At 46.7% G+C, this 17,282-nt stretch overlaps 1 pseudogene; it reads right to left on the reverse strand.

The window, feature by feature from the left end:
- Positions 1–1,397: 1,397 nt before the first annotated feature.
- Positions 1,398–1,542, reverse strand: LOC116353525 (uncharacterized; annotated as a pseudogene).
- Between the last annotated feature and the right edge of the window lie 15,740 nt (positions 1,543–17,282).

Here is a 17,282-nt window from a genome sequence, read left to right on the forward strand (position 1 = left end):
GACTAGGTCCAAAAAAAAAAGTTTTTGGGGACCTAACTTGCCTACCACTAATTCCATGTGGTTTCTTCCTAAGTTGTATTCTGAAACGCAGCCCTGAAACAGCCTTGTAATATATCCAACCATTGAGCAGAAGATGCGAAAAGCAGGACCTCTAAAATCCCTGTTTTATTTAATGGTCTGGTACTCTCACCAACACCTCCACTGGGGTGGAAACAGTGACTCGGGTTAGGGTTAGGGCGCTCCCCTCCCATCCCTACCCATGCAGGGTGGTTTCACAGATGTCCTCCTCCCCACCTGTGTAAAGGGAAGTGCTTCCCGAGTAGAATGACAGCTCATCCGGCAGCAAGAGGGGCGAGTCTCAATTCACCTTCTACCCCTCCCTCTTGGCCGAACCCTCCTCCAGCAGCATGATCATTCTATACTGTGACACTGTGCTTTCAGGGGGCTTCCGTAGAGGGAGGTGGAAAACAATACCCTGAGCTGAGGCTTCATGTGGTACAGCCAATAGTAGCTATGGTCCCCCATTAACCCTGTCCTCACTCTCTCCTGCTACACTTAGCCTGTTTTAAGGAGCTGGATGACATCAGTACATAGGGAGTCTTTTCTGCCTCTTACGCCTGCCTTGTGTTTGTGTGTGTGTCTGTGTGTGTGTCCGTTCATGTTTGTGTGTGTGTGTCTGTGTATCTGTGTGTGTCTGTGCGTGTGTCCGTTCATGTTTGTGTGTGTGTGTGTGTGTGTTTGCGAGGTGTAAGGGGTGTAGGGGACGGACAAGGCATCACTTGTTTTGTTAAATCTGGACTGGTGTTTGCTTTCAGGGGATAGTGTTTTCGGGCTTATGCCTTTTGTATACAGTAACATTTCTCAATAAGCATGACTGTCTGTGAGTAATTGTGTGTTTGTGGTATGAATCGGTGAAACTCCATTGTTTCATGAATACATGTTGTTGAGAAATGGACTCTGCTCACAGGTCTCCTCTCTCTATAAGTGCAGGCTGTTAAACCCCAGATAGTATTTTTAGGGAGAAAATCATGCCCTTGTTTCTGTCTCCATCCATGCGTCTGTTTCTCTGTGTATGTACGCTGGACTAAAATAGCAGCATGGCCTCCTGTGAGAATAAACACAGGGGTTACATCCCAGATGGCACCCTATGCCTTTCATAGTGCACTACGTTTGACCAGAGCCATGGCCAAAAGTAGTGCACTATATAGGGATTAGGGTGCCATCTGAGACGCAGGTAGGGAAATGTAACTGCTGGGTTTCACACAGGTCTAATAGACAACTGGAGGTGGGAAACATGGGGAAATAAACTCCATAACGACAGAACTTCCTATGAAGATGTCTCAGCTCTTTGAGTGATGCCATAGTAACTACCCTTGTTTGTTTTGTTTTTCTACTCAGGGGAGGTTGTGGACGCAGTGCGCCACTACCATTAATTATGCAGTCGAGATTCCTACGTTTGTGAAAGTTGCAGGGGTCATCAATGGCCGAGCCTTGGCCCGGGGGAACCTCCTTCGTGATCGAGGTACCCTGCTAGGTAAGTCGTAACTTGGGGATACAGTAGTGCGCTGTATAAGGAGTAGGCTACTATTTAAGGACACAGTAACTTTGAATTCACCTCAGACTGCAGAGGTAAAGCTATTACTGTATGGAACGGCATGTGAAAGCAACGAGCGCATAGATCATGTAATAGGACAGGCAGGCAGAACAAACTTGATACGTCAAATCAGTGTGTGTGCAGAATAGAGAGATACATTTGGATTTATTTAACCTTTATTTTATCAAGGGTCATTCTGAGGTCAATATCTATTTTTACAGATGAGCCCTGAATTACATAATAACAAACATCAAAATCATAAGAAAAACACAGTCATCAGTTCTAAGTTCCTCAATCAGCTTTCTGAATTGCCCTAGACCAGTGGTTCCCAAACATTTTATAGCCCCTTACCCCTTCAAACATTCAACCTCCAGCTGCGTACCTCCTCTAGCACCAGGGTCAGCGCACTCTCAAATGTTTGTTTTTTTGTCATCATTGTAAGCCTGCCACACACACACTATACAATACATTTATTAAACATAATAATGAGTGTGTGTCACGGTCGTCCTCCTCTTCATCTGGAGAGGAGAGTTGAGAAGGATCGGAGGACCAAAATGCGGCGTGATATGTGTTCATGTTGAATGTTTAATTAAAGAAAGAACTGAACACTGAAACACTATACAAAAACAGTAAACAAAATAACAACCGTGAAGCTAATGAGAACTGTGCCGAAACAAGCCATCAACATAGACAATCACCCACAAACAAACAGTGCAACCCAGGCTACCTAAGTATGATTCTCAATCAGAGACAACTAATGACACCTGCCTCTGATTGAGAACCATACTAGGCCCAAACATAGAAATACCCAAATCATAGAAAAACAAACATAGACTGCCCACCCAACTCACGTTCTGACCATACTAAATAAATACAAAACAAAGGAAATAAAGGTCAGAACGTGACAGTGTGAGTTTTTGTCACAACCCGGCTCGTGGGAAGTGACAAAGAGCTCTTATAGGACCAGGGCACTCTCAAATGTTTTTTTTTGTTGTCATCATTGTAAGCCTGCCACACTATATGATACATTTATTAAACATAAGAATGAGTGTGAGATTTGTCACAACCTGACTCGTGGGAAATGACAAAGAGCTCTTATAGGACCAGGGCAAAAATAATATTATAATAATAATTAATCATTTTGCTCTTTATTTAACCATCTTACGTGTAAAACCACAGGTTAATGAGAAGGGTGTGCTTGAAAGGATGCACATAACTCTGCAATGTTGGGTTGTATTGGAGAGAGTCTCAGTCTTAAATCATTTCCCACACAGTCTGTGCCTGTATTTAGTTTCATGCCAGTGAGGGCCGAGAATCCACTCTCACGTAGATACATGGTTGCAAAGGGCATCAGTGTGTTAACAGGGCGATTTGCCAAGGCAGGATACTCTGAGTGCAGCCCAATCCAGAAATCTGGCAGTGGCTTCTGATTTAAATTAAATTTTCACAGAACCGCTTGTTGCAATTTCAATGAGTCTCTCTGGTTCAGATATCGGTAAGTGGACTGGAGGCAGGGCATGAAAGGGATAAGGAATCCAGTTGTTTGTCTCATCCATTTCAGGAAAGTACATGCGTAATTGCGCACCCAACTCACTCCGGTGCTTCGCTACATTTGACATTGTCCATAAGCTTGAGTTCATTTGCACACAAAAAATCATACAATGATGGAAAGACCTGTGTGTTTTCCTTGTTAATGCAGACAGAGAAGAGCTCCAACTTCTTAATCGTAGCCTCAATATTATCCCACACATTGAATATAGTTGTGGAGAGTCCCTGTAATCCTAGATTCAGATCAATCAGGCGAGGAAAAACATCACCCAGATAGGCCAGTCGTGTGATAAACTCATCATCATACAAGCAGTCAGACAAGTGAAAATTATGGTCAGTAAAGCTCGTCTCTCAATTTAAAAAAAAAAAGTGTACATTTTGCCTCTTGATGACCAGCGCACTTCTGTCTGTTGTAAAAGCGTTACATGGTCGCTGCCCATATCATTACATAATGCAGAAAATACACAAGAGTTCAGGGGCTTTGCTTTAACAAAGTTAACCATTTTCACTGTAGTGTCCAACACGTCTTTCAAGCTGTCAGGCATTCCCTTGGCAGCAAGAGCCTCTCGGTGGATGCTGCAGTGTACCCAGGTGGCGTCGGGAGCAACAGCTTGCACGCATGTTACCACTCCACTATGTCTCTCTGTCATGGCTTTTGCTCCATCAGTACAGATACCAACACATCTTGACCACCAAAGTCCATTTGATGTCACAAAGCTGTCCAGTACTTTAAACATATCTTGTCATGTTGTCCTGGTTTCCAGTGGTTTGCAGAAGAGGATGTCTTCCTTAATTGACCCCCCATAAACGTAACAGACATATACCAGGATCTGTGCTAGGCCCGCAACGTCTGTTGACTCATCCAGCTGTAACGCATAGAATTCACTGGCTTGTATCTGAAGCAGTAATTGTTTCAAAACATCTCCTGCCATGTCACTGATGCGTTGTGAAACAGTGTTGTTTGATGAAGACATTGTCTATATAGTTTTTTTTGGCCTTTTCCCCCAGCATTGTCCCAGCCATATCCGCGGCAGCAGGAAGAATTAAGTCCTCCACAATAGTACGGGGCTTTTAATTTAATTTTTGGCAGTGAAACGAGGCTACTCAGACGAGAAAAAAAAACTCACCCAAATGTACAGCCCCGTTGGAAAATCTAAATGGACTTTTTGAAAATATGAAGAGACAATACATTTTCATAAATCTCATTTTTATTTGGCGTACCCCTGAGGGCATTGCGCGTACCCCTGAGGGCATTGCGCGTACCCCTGACGGCATTGCTCGTACCCCTGACGGCATTGCGCGTACCCCTGACGGCATTGCGCGTACCCCTGACGCGTACCCTCTCTGTGTAATGTGATACAGGGGATGTGTCAGTACTGTACAGACAGGGTAGTGTAATGTGTCAGTACTGTCCAGACAGGGTAGTGTAATGTTTCAGTACTGTCCAGACAGGGTAGTGTAATGTTTCAGTACTGTCCAGACAGGGTAGTGTAATGTGAGGATACAGGGGATGTGTCAGTACTGTCCAGACAGGGTCGTGTAATGTGAGGATACAGGGGATGTGTCAGTACTGTACAGACAGGGTAGTGTAATGTGAGGGTACAGGGGATGTGTCAGTACTGTACAGACAGGGTCGTGTAATGTGTCAGTACTGTACAGACAGGGTAGTGTAATGTGAGGATACAGGGGATGTGTCAGTACTGTCCAGACAGGGTCGTGTAATGTGAGGATACAGGGGATGTGTCAGTACTGTACAGACAGGGTCGTGTAATGTGAGGATACAGGGGATGTGTCAGTACTGTCCAGACAGGGTCGTGTAATGTGAGGATACAGGGGATGTGTCAGTACTGTCCAGACAGGGTAGTGTAATGTGAGGATACAGGGGATGTGTCAGTACTGTCCAGACAGGGTCGTGTAATGTGAGGATACAGGGGATGTGTCAGTACTGTCCAGACAGGGTCGTGTAATGTGAGGATACAGGGGATGTGTCAGTACTGTCCAGACAGGGTAGTGTAATGTGAGGATAGAGGGGATGTGTCAGTACTGTCCAGACAGGGTCGTGTACACTCTTAGAAAAAAAGGTGGTATCTAGAACCTAAAATGGTTATTCGACTGTCTCCATAGGAGAACCCTTTTGGTTCCAGGAAGAGCCCATTTCCGTACTTGGAACCAAAAAGGGTTCTCTTATGGGGACAGCCGAAGAACCAGTTTGGAACCCCTTTTTCTAAGAGTTTACTGTGAGGGTACTGTTTGTCCCAGTGATGGAACTTATGGATTTTGTGCACAAAAGTACTAGCCTTGGGATAGCGGGCTAGCTTAATAATTTCCATCTGTGTGTAGGTCCCAGTCTCAGTCGTACCGCAAACAGAACCGACTGTCACCTGAGTTCCAGTCGTCATAGTGACCTTAAATCACATTCACACTACCTTCAAAGGTTCAACCTACAAAGAGAATGTAAAATGAAATGGTGAAACCGATGCAAATGGGCCCTGGTGAAAAAGTACTCCATTTGGAACGCAACACTAGTGTTCAGTGGGTGGAACAGCGGTGTCATCCCTCTCTGGTGAGGGTTATGTCTGTCTGGGAAGATTCCCTATGAAAAGCCACTGGCACAGGAGAGAGCTGTCCATAACACATCCACAAGAATCAGCTTTCCAAACGTTCCTCTTTTGGGGTGAAGTTCCCATTTATTGCCTATGTAAATATAAATAGCTCCAAAACATATTCCTGTTGAGAGATGCTTTCTATAAGCTTTATCTGTGATACGGTAACAACTGTATGTGCTCTCCTCTCACCTGTGCTACCTATATACACATGTGACTAGTGACCCATGACCCCTGAACGCCCTCTGGTGTTCAGATGGTGGAATAATGGTGTCATCACCACCTGGGAGAGTTCCCTGTGTGCTTTACTAGTCATAACAGAAGCAGAAACGTTGTGGGCTCTACTCCTTTCATCCATCTGTCATATGAAACACATGCATTTCTCATCAACCAAACCATGACTCTCAATCCAGCATTTTAAAGGTGCATAACTCTGAATTCCAACACCAATTTAAAGGTTTATTTGTGGTAACATGGCTCACCATGCAGACACAATCAAGGCTTCATTTTATGAAGACAGATATCCACTGAGTGTACAACACATTAACGACACCATCCTAATAGTGAGTTGCACACCCGCGTTTGCCCTCAGAACAGCATCAATTCGTCAGGACATGGACTCTATAAGTTGTCACAAGCATTCCATATGGATTTTATTTGACCTTTATTTAACTAGGCAAGTCAGTTAAGAACAAATTCTTATTTTCAATGATGGCCTAGGAACAGAGTTTTACCTTGTCAGCTCGGGATTCAATCTTGCAACCTTTTGGTTACTAGTCCAATGCGCTAACCACTAGGCTACCTGCTGGCCCATGTTGACTCCAGTTCTTCCCACAGTTGTGACAAGTTTGGCTGGATGTCCTTTGGGTGGTGGACCATTTTTGATACACACAGGAAACTGTTGAGCGTGAAAACCCCAGCAGCGTTGCAGTTCTTGACACAAACCGGTGCACCTGGCACCTACTACCATATCCCATTCAAAGGCATTTAAATATTTTGTCTTGCCCATTCATCCTCTAAATGGCACACATACACAAACCATGTCTCAATTGTATTAAGGCTTAAAAATCCTTATTTAACCTGTCTCCTCCCCTTCATCTACACTGATTGAAATGACATCAATAAGGGATCACAGATATCACCTGGATTCACCTGGTCAGTCTATGTCATGGAAAGAGCAGGTGTCCTTAATATTTTGTACACTCAGTTTATAATTCATATAACTTCTACAAACCCTAATGAAATTCATCATGCCTACAGCAGGCAGAGTAGATGAACGACATACAGATGGCTTTATGCAAAAAGCCCAAAAATCAAGCTCTGTTCTCAACAGTAGGTGATCAGGCAGCTTGTGGTGAGGACGGCTTCTAGGAATACATAACTGTAACCCTGTAACCCAAGTGTGGGTTTGAACACAATATTCTATTTTCCCCCCATTCATTCCTCAGTCGACACACATCAGACTCCGTGATGTTCAGAGATTACAGTTTGCTCTGAACAGAAGAGGAACATCACAGGTGCTGGGATTCTGGCATTCCAGAACTCCCAGGAGGGAACTCCAGAGTGTCTGGAGCAGGGATTTTCAGATTCCTTCTATGCCTCGTGGAAGATTCATGTCCCGCGACTAAAGAGGCTCACCCCTCACCTTTCACCTCTCACCCCACTGATAACCTCTCTGATGCTGCAATGAATTCCACACCAACCCTGGTCATGTCTACAAGCAGAAGAATACCCTTCTAGTTAACTGATCCTCTGGCAATCACAGCCCAGTACCAGCAGAAGGGGCAGAGACCACGTACGTGGACCAGCACAGGAGCGACACTGGACTGGAGGAGGAGGAGATTGCATCTGCAATGGATGACAGGCAGCTCTGGAAGACCCACTTTTTACTATCCCATGGAGCCCAGACAACCAGATGATGAGCAGACCAGCAGCTCAGAGACCAGATCAGACACCTAACTCTACTCTCCCCTATATCGCTACATTCCTACATATCAGACTATAACACAGGAGAGAAAAAGTCCCTCCCTCTCTGTCTCCCTCTCCGTCTCCCTCTCTGTCTCCCTCTCTGTCTCCCTCCCTCCCTCTGTCTCCCCCCCCCCCCTCCCTCCCTGTCTCCCTCTCTGTCTCCCTCTCTGTCTCCCTCTCTGTCTACCCCCCCCCCTCCCTCCCTCCCTCCCTCCCTCCCCCCCTCCCTCCCTCCCTCCCTCCCTCTCTGTCTCCCTCCCTCCCACCCACCCACCCTCCCTCTCTGTCCCCCTCCCTCCCTCTCTGTCTCCCTCCCTCCCTGCCCCCCTCCCTCCCACCCTCCCTCTCTGTCTCCCTTCCTCCCTGCCCCCTCCCTCCCATCCTCCCTCCCTCTCTGTCTCCCTGCCCCCCTCCCTCCCTCTCTGTCTCCCTCCCTCCCTGCCCCCCTCCCACCCTCCCTCTCTGTCTCCCTTCCTCCCTGCCCCCTCCCTCCCATCCTCCCTCCCTCTCTGTCTCCCTCCCTCCCTGCCCCCCTCCCTCCCACCCTCCCTCCCTCTCTGTCTCCCTCCCTCCCTGCCCCCCTCCCTCCCTCTCTGTCTCCCTCCCTCCCTGCTTATTGGACACACTTTAACCTTGCTTAGTTCCACAAGAACATAAATTACGAACAGCACCAGCAGGACATGTATACAAGAAGACCTATGAACTCTGACCTATGACCTCTTTTCTTGAGTCATTCTGATACCCTGGAACCATAATTTCTTTCCTCTCCATTTTCACCTTTAAGAGTGTAACTGTATAGGCTTCATCCCAAATGAAACCCTTTTCGCTATTTAGTGCACAACTTAGGGTGCATTATATACACTGAACAAAAATATAAACGCAACATGTAAAGTGTAAAGATGTAACATGTAAAGATGTAACATGTAAAGTGTAAAGATGTAACATGTAAAGATGTAACATGTAAAGATGTAACATGTAAAGATGTAACATGTAAAGTGTAAAGATGTAACATGTAAAGATGTAAAGTGTAAAGATGTAACATGTAAAGTGTAAAGATGTAACATGTAAAGATGTAACATGTAAAGATGTAACATGTAAAGATGTAACATGTAAAGTGTAAAGATGTAACATGTAAAGTGTAAAGATGTAACATGTAAAGTGTAAAGATGTAACATGTAAAGTGTTGGTCCCAAATAACAGATCCTAGAGACTTTCCGTACGCACAAAAAGCTTATTTCTCCAAAATGTTGTGAACAAATTAGTTTACATTTACTTTGCCAGATAATCCATCCACCTGACAGGTGTGGCATATCAAGAAACTGATTAAACAGCATGATCATTACACATGATCATTGTTGCTTGGGACAATAAAAGGCCACTCTAAAATGTGCAGTTTTGTCACACGACACAATACCACAGATGTCTCAAGTTTTTGAGGGAGTGTGCAATTGGCATGTTGACTGCAGCAATATCTACCAGAGATGTTGCCAGAGAATTTAATGTTCATTTCTCTACCGTAAGCTGTACGTCCAACCAGCCTCACAACCGCAGACCACGTGTAACCACGTCCACCCAGGACCTCCACATCCGGCACCTTCACCTGCGGGATCGTCTGAGACCAGCCACCCGGACAGCTGATGAAACTGTGGGTAAAAATTGCTGCAGAAACCGTCTCGGGGAAGCTCATCTGCGTGCTTGTCGTCCTCACCAGGGTCTTGACCTGACTGCAGTTCAGCATCGTAACCCGGCTTCCACGGCCACTGGCACGCTGGAGAAGTGTGCTCTTCATGGATGAATCCCGGTTTCAGCTGTACCAGGGCAGATGGCAGACTATTTTTTTATTTCACCTTTATTTAACCAGGTAGGCTAGTTGAGAACAAGTTCTCATTTACAACTGCGACCTGGCCAAGATAAAGCATAGCAGTGTGAACAGACAACAACACAGAGTTACACATGGAGTAAACAATAAACAAGTCAATAACACAGTAGAAAAAAAGAAAAAAGAGTCTATATACATTATGTGCAAAATGCATGAGGAGGTAGGAGATAATGAGGAGAGAGTTACAATTTAGCAGATTAACACTGGAGTGATACATGATCAGATGGTCATGTGCAGGTGTGTATGGTGTCGTGTGGGCGAGCGGTTTGCTGATGCCAATGTTGTAAACAGAGTGCCCCATGGTGATGGCGGGGTTATGGTATGAGCAGGCATAAGCTACGGACAACGAACACAATTGCATTTAATTGATGGCAATTCATATGCACAGAGATACCGTGAAGAGATCCTGAGGCCCATTGTTGTGCCATTCATCCACCGCCATCACCTCATGTTTCAGCATGATAATGCACGTATACACGATGCAAGGATCTGTACACAATTCCCGGAAGCTGAAAATGTCCCACTTCTTTCATGTTCTGCATACTCACCAGACATGTCACCCATTGAGCATGTTTGGGATGCTCTGGATTGACGTGTATGACAGCGTGTTCCAATTCCTGCCAATATCTAGCAACTTCGCACAGCCATTGAAGAGGAGTGGGACAACATTCCACAGGCCACAATCTACAGCCTGATCAACTTTATGCAAAGGACATGTGTTGTGCTACATGAGTCAAATGGTGGTCACACCAGATACTGACTGGCTTTTTATTGTACAGTATCTGTGACAAACAGATGCATATCTATATTCCCAGTCAGGTGAAATCCATAGATTAGGGACTAACACATTTATTTCAATTGGCTGATTTCCTTATATGAACTGTAACTCATTAAAATCGTAGCATGTTGCGTTTATATTTTTGTTCAATATATAGGGAATGGACCCATGCTGTTTCCGTCTTTGGGAAGTGTCCTGGGCAGGTATGGACAAGCAGCGCCAACACACAGGTTAGACAGGATCTAACTAGAGAGAGAGAGAGAGAGAGAGAGAGTCTTGTTAATCCACAATTACCTTGATCCTGAATGAATTAAACCATTATTGGCCTGAAGGGAATTGAACTTGCACATCAGAACTTAGCTCAGCAAATATCTGAAACGGTAGACTCAGACGTACTGTAACAGTCAGGGACAGAGCAGCAAACAACATGTATAAGAAATGCATCAATCCTAACTCTACACCAAGATAAGTGTTTATGATACTCCATGCTGATGGGCCTCGATGAGGTCATCAGTTTAGAGTTCTGGATTAAATAGAGAATCTATTGACTGCTGCAAAATATGTGATCTAATGCGTCCTGGAGTATTGGCTGAGGGACAAGCCAGTTCACTGATCTAATGCATCCCGGAGTATTGGCTGAGGGACAAGCCAGTTCACTGATCTAATGCGTCCCGGAGTATTGGCTGAGGGACAAGCCAGTTCACTGATCTAATGCGTCCCGGAGTATTGGCTGAGGGACAAGCCAGTTCACTGATCTAATGCGTCCCGGAGTATTGGCTGAGGGACAAGCCAGTCTAGTGCTCTAATGCGTCCCGGAGTATTGGCTGAGGGACAAGCCAGCCTAGTGCTCTGTTGCGTCCCGGAGTATTGGCTGAGGGACAAGCCAGTCCACTGATCTAATGCGTCCCGGAGTATTGGCTGAGGGACAAGCCAGTCTAGTGCTCTAATGCGTCCCGGAGTATTGGCTGAGGGACAAGCCAGTCTAGTGCTCTAATGTGTCCCGGAGTATTGGCTGAGGGACAAGCCAGCCTAGTGCTCTGTTGCGTCCCGGAGTATTGGCTGAGGGACAAGCCAGTCCACTGATCTAATGCGTCCCGGAGTATTGGCTGAGGGACAAGCCAGTCTAGTGCTCTAATGCGTCCCGGAGTATTGGCTAAGGGACAAGCCAGTCTAGTGCTCTAATGCGTCCCGGAGTATTGGCTAAGGGACAAGCCAGTCTAGTGCTCTAATGTGTCCCGGAGTATTGGCTAAGGGACAAGCCAGCCTAGTGCTCTGTTGCGTCCCGGAGTATTGGCTGAGGGACAAGCCAGTCTAGTGCTCTAATGCGTCCCGGAGTATTGGCTAAGGGACAAGCCAGTCTGGTGCTCTAATGCGTCCCGGAGTATTGGCTGAGGGACAAGCCAGCCTAGTGCTCTAATGCGTCCCGGAGTATTGGCTAAGGGACAAGCCAGTCTAGTGCTCTAATGCGTCCCGGAGTATTGGCTGAGGGACAAGCCAGCCTAGTGCTCTAATGCGTCCCGGAGTATTGGCTGAGGGACAAGCCAGCCTAGTGCTCTAATGCGTCCCGGAGTATTGGCTGAGGGACAAGCCAGTCTAGTGCTCTAATGCGTCCCGGAGTATTGGCTGAGGGACAAGCCAGCCTAGTGCTCTAATGCATCCCGGAGTATTGGCTGAGGGACAAGCCAGCCTAGTGCTCTAATGCGTCCCGGAGTATTGGCTGAGGGACAAGCCAGTCTAGTGCTCTAATGCGTCCCGGAGTATTGGCTGAGGGACAAGCCAGTCTAGTGCTCTAATGTGTCCCGGAGTATTGGCTGAGGGACAAGCCAGCCTAGTGCTCTGTTGCGTCCCGGAGTATTGGCTGAGGGACAAGCCAGTCCACTGATCTAATGCGTCCCGGAGTATTGGCTGAGGGACAAGCCAGTCTAGTGCTCTAATGCGTCCCGGAGTATTGGCTAAGGGACAAGCCAGTCTAGTGCTCTAATGCGTCCCGGAGTATTGGCTAAGGGACAAGCCAGTCTAGTGCTCTAATGTGTCCCGGAGTATTGGCTAAGGGACAAGCCAGCCTAGTGCTCTGTTGCGTCCCGGAGTATTGGCTGAGGGACAAGCCAGTCTAGTGCTCTAATGCGTCCCGGAGTATTGGCTAAGGGACAAGCCAGTCTAGTGCTCTAATGCGTCCCGGAGTATTGGCTGAGGGACAAGCCAGCCTAGTGCTCTAATGCGTCCCGGAGTATTGGCTAAGGGACAAGCCAGTCTAGTGCTCTAATGCGTCCCGGAGTATTGGCTGAGGGACAAGCCAGCCTAGTGCTCTAATGCGTCCCGGAGTATTGGCTGAGGGACAAGCCAGCCTAGTGCTCTAATGCGTCCCGGAGTATTGGCTGAGGGACAAGCCAGTCTAGTGCTCTAATGCGTCCCGGAGTATTGGCTGAGGGACAAGCCAGTCTAGTGCTCTAATGCGTCCCGGAGTATTGGCTGAGGGACAAGCCAGTCTAGTGCTCTAATGCGTCCCGGAGTATTGGCTGAGGGACAAGCCAGCCTAGTGCTCTAATGCGTCCCGGAGTATTGGCTGAGGGACAAGCCAGCCTAGTGCTCTAATGCGTCCCGGAGTATTGGCTGAGGGACAAGCCAGTCTAGTGCTCTAATGCGTCCCGGAGTATTGGCTGAGGGACAAGCCAGTCTAGTGCTCTAATGCGTCCCGGAGTATTGGCTGAGGGACAAGCCAGCCTAGTGCTCTAATGCGTCCCGGAGTATTGGCTAAGGGACAAGCCAGTCTAGTGCTCTAATGCGTCCCGGAGTATTGGCTGAGGGACAAGCCAGCCTAGTGCTCTAATGCGTCCCGGAGTATTGGCTAAGGGACAAGCCAGTCTAGTGCTCTAATGCGTCCCGGAGTATTGGCTGAGGGACAAGCCAGCCTAGTGCTCTAATGCGTCCCGGAGTATTGGCTGAGGGACAAGCCAGCCTAGTGCTCTAATGCGTCCCGGAGTATTGGCTAAGGGACAAGCCAGTCTAGTGCTCTAATGCGTCCCGGAGTATTGGCTGAGGGACAAGCCAGCCTAGTGCTCTAATGCGTCCCGGAGTATTGGCTGAGGGACAAGCCAGCCTAGTGCTCTAATGCGTCCCGGAGTATTGGCTGAGGGACAAGCCAGTCTAGTGCTCTGTTGCGTCCCGGAGTATTGGCTGAGGGACAAGCCAGCCTTAAGGAAAATCTTAAATTCAAACTAATGTAAATCTTCCGTTACATTAGTTTGAAATGTTACACAGTTCCTTACAATGTTGACTAGTTGACCACAAATTGGAGTCACACTTTTCAATCTACCGAAGAGCTTGAATACAACAAAAGTTTCAAACAGATCACAGGCTATTTAAACAATTGGATTGTGTGATCTCTCTGTGAGAGATCCGAAGAGATCCAAGTCACAGCATGCATAGTATGATGCATTTCATCTGAATGGTTTTTGTTGTTATTTTGGTTGTGTTGTGGTACATGCCAACACTTGTGGAATGATAAACAGTCTATTATTCGAAATATGCTTCCCAAATGGCACCCTATTCCCTATAAAGTAGTGCACTACCCATAGGGCTCTGGTCAAAAGTAGTGCACTACCCATAGGGCTCTGGTCAAAAGTAGTGCACTACCCATAGGGCTCTGGTCAAAAGTAGTGTACTACCCATAGGGCTCTGGTCAAAAGTAGTGCACTATAAAGGGAATAGGGTGGTGTTTGAGATGCAGACCCAGTTCAGTCAGGTGGTCCTGGCTTGCTTTATAGGAAAGCACTGGGCTGTAGATGTTTTTATGTGGCGCAATTACTGGGCATTAACTTCAGGCAGGCAGGTGGGCGGGCGGACGGGGGTGCGGGCGGGCAGGCAGGCAGGCAGGCAGGCAGGCAGGCAGGCAGGCAAGGCACTCATCTCATTCGGTTGAATTGGCTGAAGTGTTAAAGGGGGAACTTTTTTTGCCCTCCACACCTACTGTACGTTCATTTCCTGTTTATGCTACAAAACACACTCTCTTTCTCTTTGTTTCTAAAGGTCGAAACATGGCATGCCGTTTCACACATATATTCTGAACAAATTGTGACTCACTGTCCTTTCTTCTCTAAAAACATTGTTTGATACCCAGGACATGTACAATGTAACTGAGGCCACCATGATGAGTGGTTCAGCCCAGCAGAGTGGTTCAGCCCAGCATGGTCCAGACCCCACTCCTCCTTCTTGCTCCTGTATAGCAACCAGCACCATTCTGTCCGTGCTGTAAGAGTACCAAGCTGCGTCCCAAACGATAACATATTCCCTACATAGTACACTTTTGACCAGGGCCCATAGGGAATAGAGTGTCATTTTGGCACAGCCTAGAGACCAGAGAGTGACTGTAATAGGTGTTCTGTGGAGCAGCGTGGAATCTGACCTCCAGAGAAAGCTGTGTTAAACCTGATCCCAGATATGTTTGTGCGGTATACCCAACTCCTATGGTCATTGTCATGCCAGAACAGGACAGCTCTGGGACCAGGCTGTGGTCTATATACCACGAACGGCAGCAGGAGAAGGCCACACTCCAATAGCTCATGGGTCCAAAACGGAATTGCTACGTTTAGATCCAGGCTAGCTATAAAATGCTCCATCTCCAATCCACTAAGTTGTGCAACAACATTGTTGGACCAGACCAGGTTGTGGCCCAGAGTCTCTGCTGGGATGAAATGGAATGTGGTCCCTCTGAAGGGAAGGAGGAGGGTTGAGTCCAAGTCCTCATGATCAGAATGTTTTTTTATTTCCATACACACCACAGACAACACACACACACACACACACACACACGCGCACACACACCACAGACAACACACACACGCACACACGCAGGCACACACACACACACACACACACACACACACGCGCGCACACGCACACACACACACACGCACGCACGCGCACGCAACACAGACGACACACACACACACGCGCACACGCACACACACACGCACGCACACACACCACAGACAACACACACACACACGCACACACACACGCACGCACGCACGCACGCACACACACACACCACAGACAACACACACACGCACGCACACACGCAGGCACGCACGCACGCACGCATACACACCACAGACAGCACACACACACATACACACACACACACGCACACACACACCATAGGAACACAACACATTCCACCAAATGAGAAAGAGGGACATGGCGTCCGTTTGCACCATCCAACAATGCAAGTGGTTATAACCATAATGCTGTTCAGATGAACCCATCCTGTAGAGAGGAATGTGAGAATAAGTCTGTGTCCCAAATGATACCCTATTCCCGATACAGTGCACTAGGGCCCATAGACCTCTGGTCAAAAGTAGTACACTATATAGGAGAATTAGGGTGCCATTTGGAAGGGAGACTACATCTGGTGTTTTCTGTGTAAATACATGCGGAACCAGAGATTACTCCCACAGCGCTGTTAGTCCTCCAAACATCCCCTGCCTAGGGTTCAGTTACAACATAAGTCTGTTTCCACAGCCAAACCTACCATCATTTCATGCGTCCCAAATGCCACCCTAATCCCGATATGTAGTGCACTACTTTTGAACAAAGCCCTATGGGCCCTGGTCAATGGTAGTGCGCTATAGCATCTAATAGGGTGCAATTTGGAACACGGTCCTTATTTTCATTTGAGACCATCATTTTAGTCTCAAGTTCATTGCTTAGTCTGTGCCATGAGCTTATTGGAATATATGTTTTTCTATGTTGTTCAGATCCAATTCCCATTCTCACTTTACCGGAAACACAAACTGCTCTTAGACACAGGTAACTGCCAAAATAAAGGAAACACAAACTGCTCTTAGACACAGGTAACTGCCAAAATAAAGGAAACACAAACTGCTCTTAGACACAGGTAACTGCCAAAATAAAGGAAACACAAACTGCTCTTAGACACAGGTAACTGCCAAAATAAAGGAAACACCAACAGTGTCTAAATAGGGCATTGAGTCTGCCACGAGCCGACAGAACAGCTTCAGTGCACCTTGGCCTAGATTCTACAAGTGTCTGGAATTCTGTCGGAGGGATGCGACACCATTCTTCCATGAGAAATTCAATCATTTGGTGTTTTGTTGATGATGATGGAAAACACTGTCTCAGGAGTGGCTTCTGATCTCCCATAAGTGTTCAATTGGGTTGAGATCTGGTGACTGACACACGCACGCACACACACACACACACACACACACACACACACTGTTAAACCTGCTATGTTAATTTGAGACCCCTGTTTCAAAGTCACTGAGATCTCTTCATGTAGCCATGGTAGCCAAGATAATGGGCAACTGGGCATTTCTATACATGACCCTAAGCATGATGGGATGTTAATTGTGTAATTAACTCAGGAACCACACCTGTGTGGAAGCACCTGCTTTCAGTTTACTTTGTAGCCCTCATTTACTCAAGTGTTTCTTTTATTTTGGTAGTTACATGTATGTTAAAATCCATTATATGTAGCCTACACAATGTAGAAATAGAACCCTGTACTAAATAATGTTATATCTGAGGTCAACAAGACCAACCTGTGAGCCAATGGCTGTGCCATTTAAATAATAATATGATTATTTCACACCATCTATTTACTACTCACTCAGTGAAAAATACCTTGTCAGCTTCAGGCAAGATTTTTAACAATGAATGCCAGTTGGAGACCTCTCATTGTTTTTCCATAATAAACAGTAGCCCCATTACTCCATACTTGTTATTTCTGTGGCCTGTATTTTAATCCTCTGTTCCTGTTATATGTCATTACATTATCTTACAACGGCCTAAATCTATCCCTTTTCTAACCTTATTATATCTATTCTGTCTCCCTGTGTTTCCCCTAGATTATTCACCAGGCCCAAAGCATCATCCAGGCCTCCTGGCACC

Source organism: Oncorhynchus kisutch, linkage group LG14 (assembly GCF_002021735.2).
Source record: "Oncorhynchus kisutch isolate 150728-3 linkage group LG14, Okis_V2, whole genome shotgun sequence".
In the NCBI taxonomy this organism is placed as follows: Eukaryota; Metazoa; Chordata; class Actinopteri; order Salmoniformes; family Salmonidae; genus Oncorhynchus; species Oncorhynchus kisutch.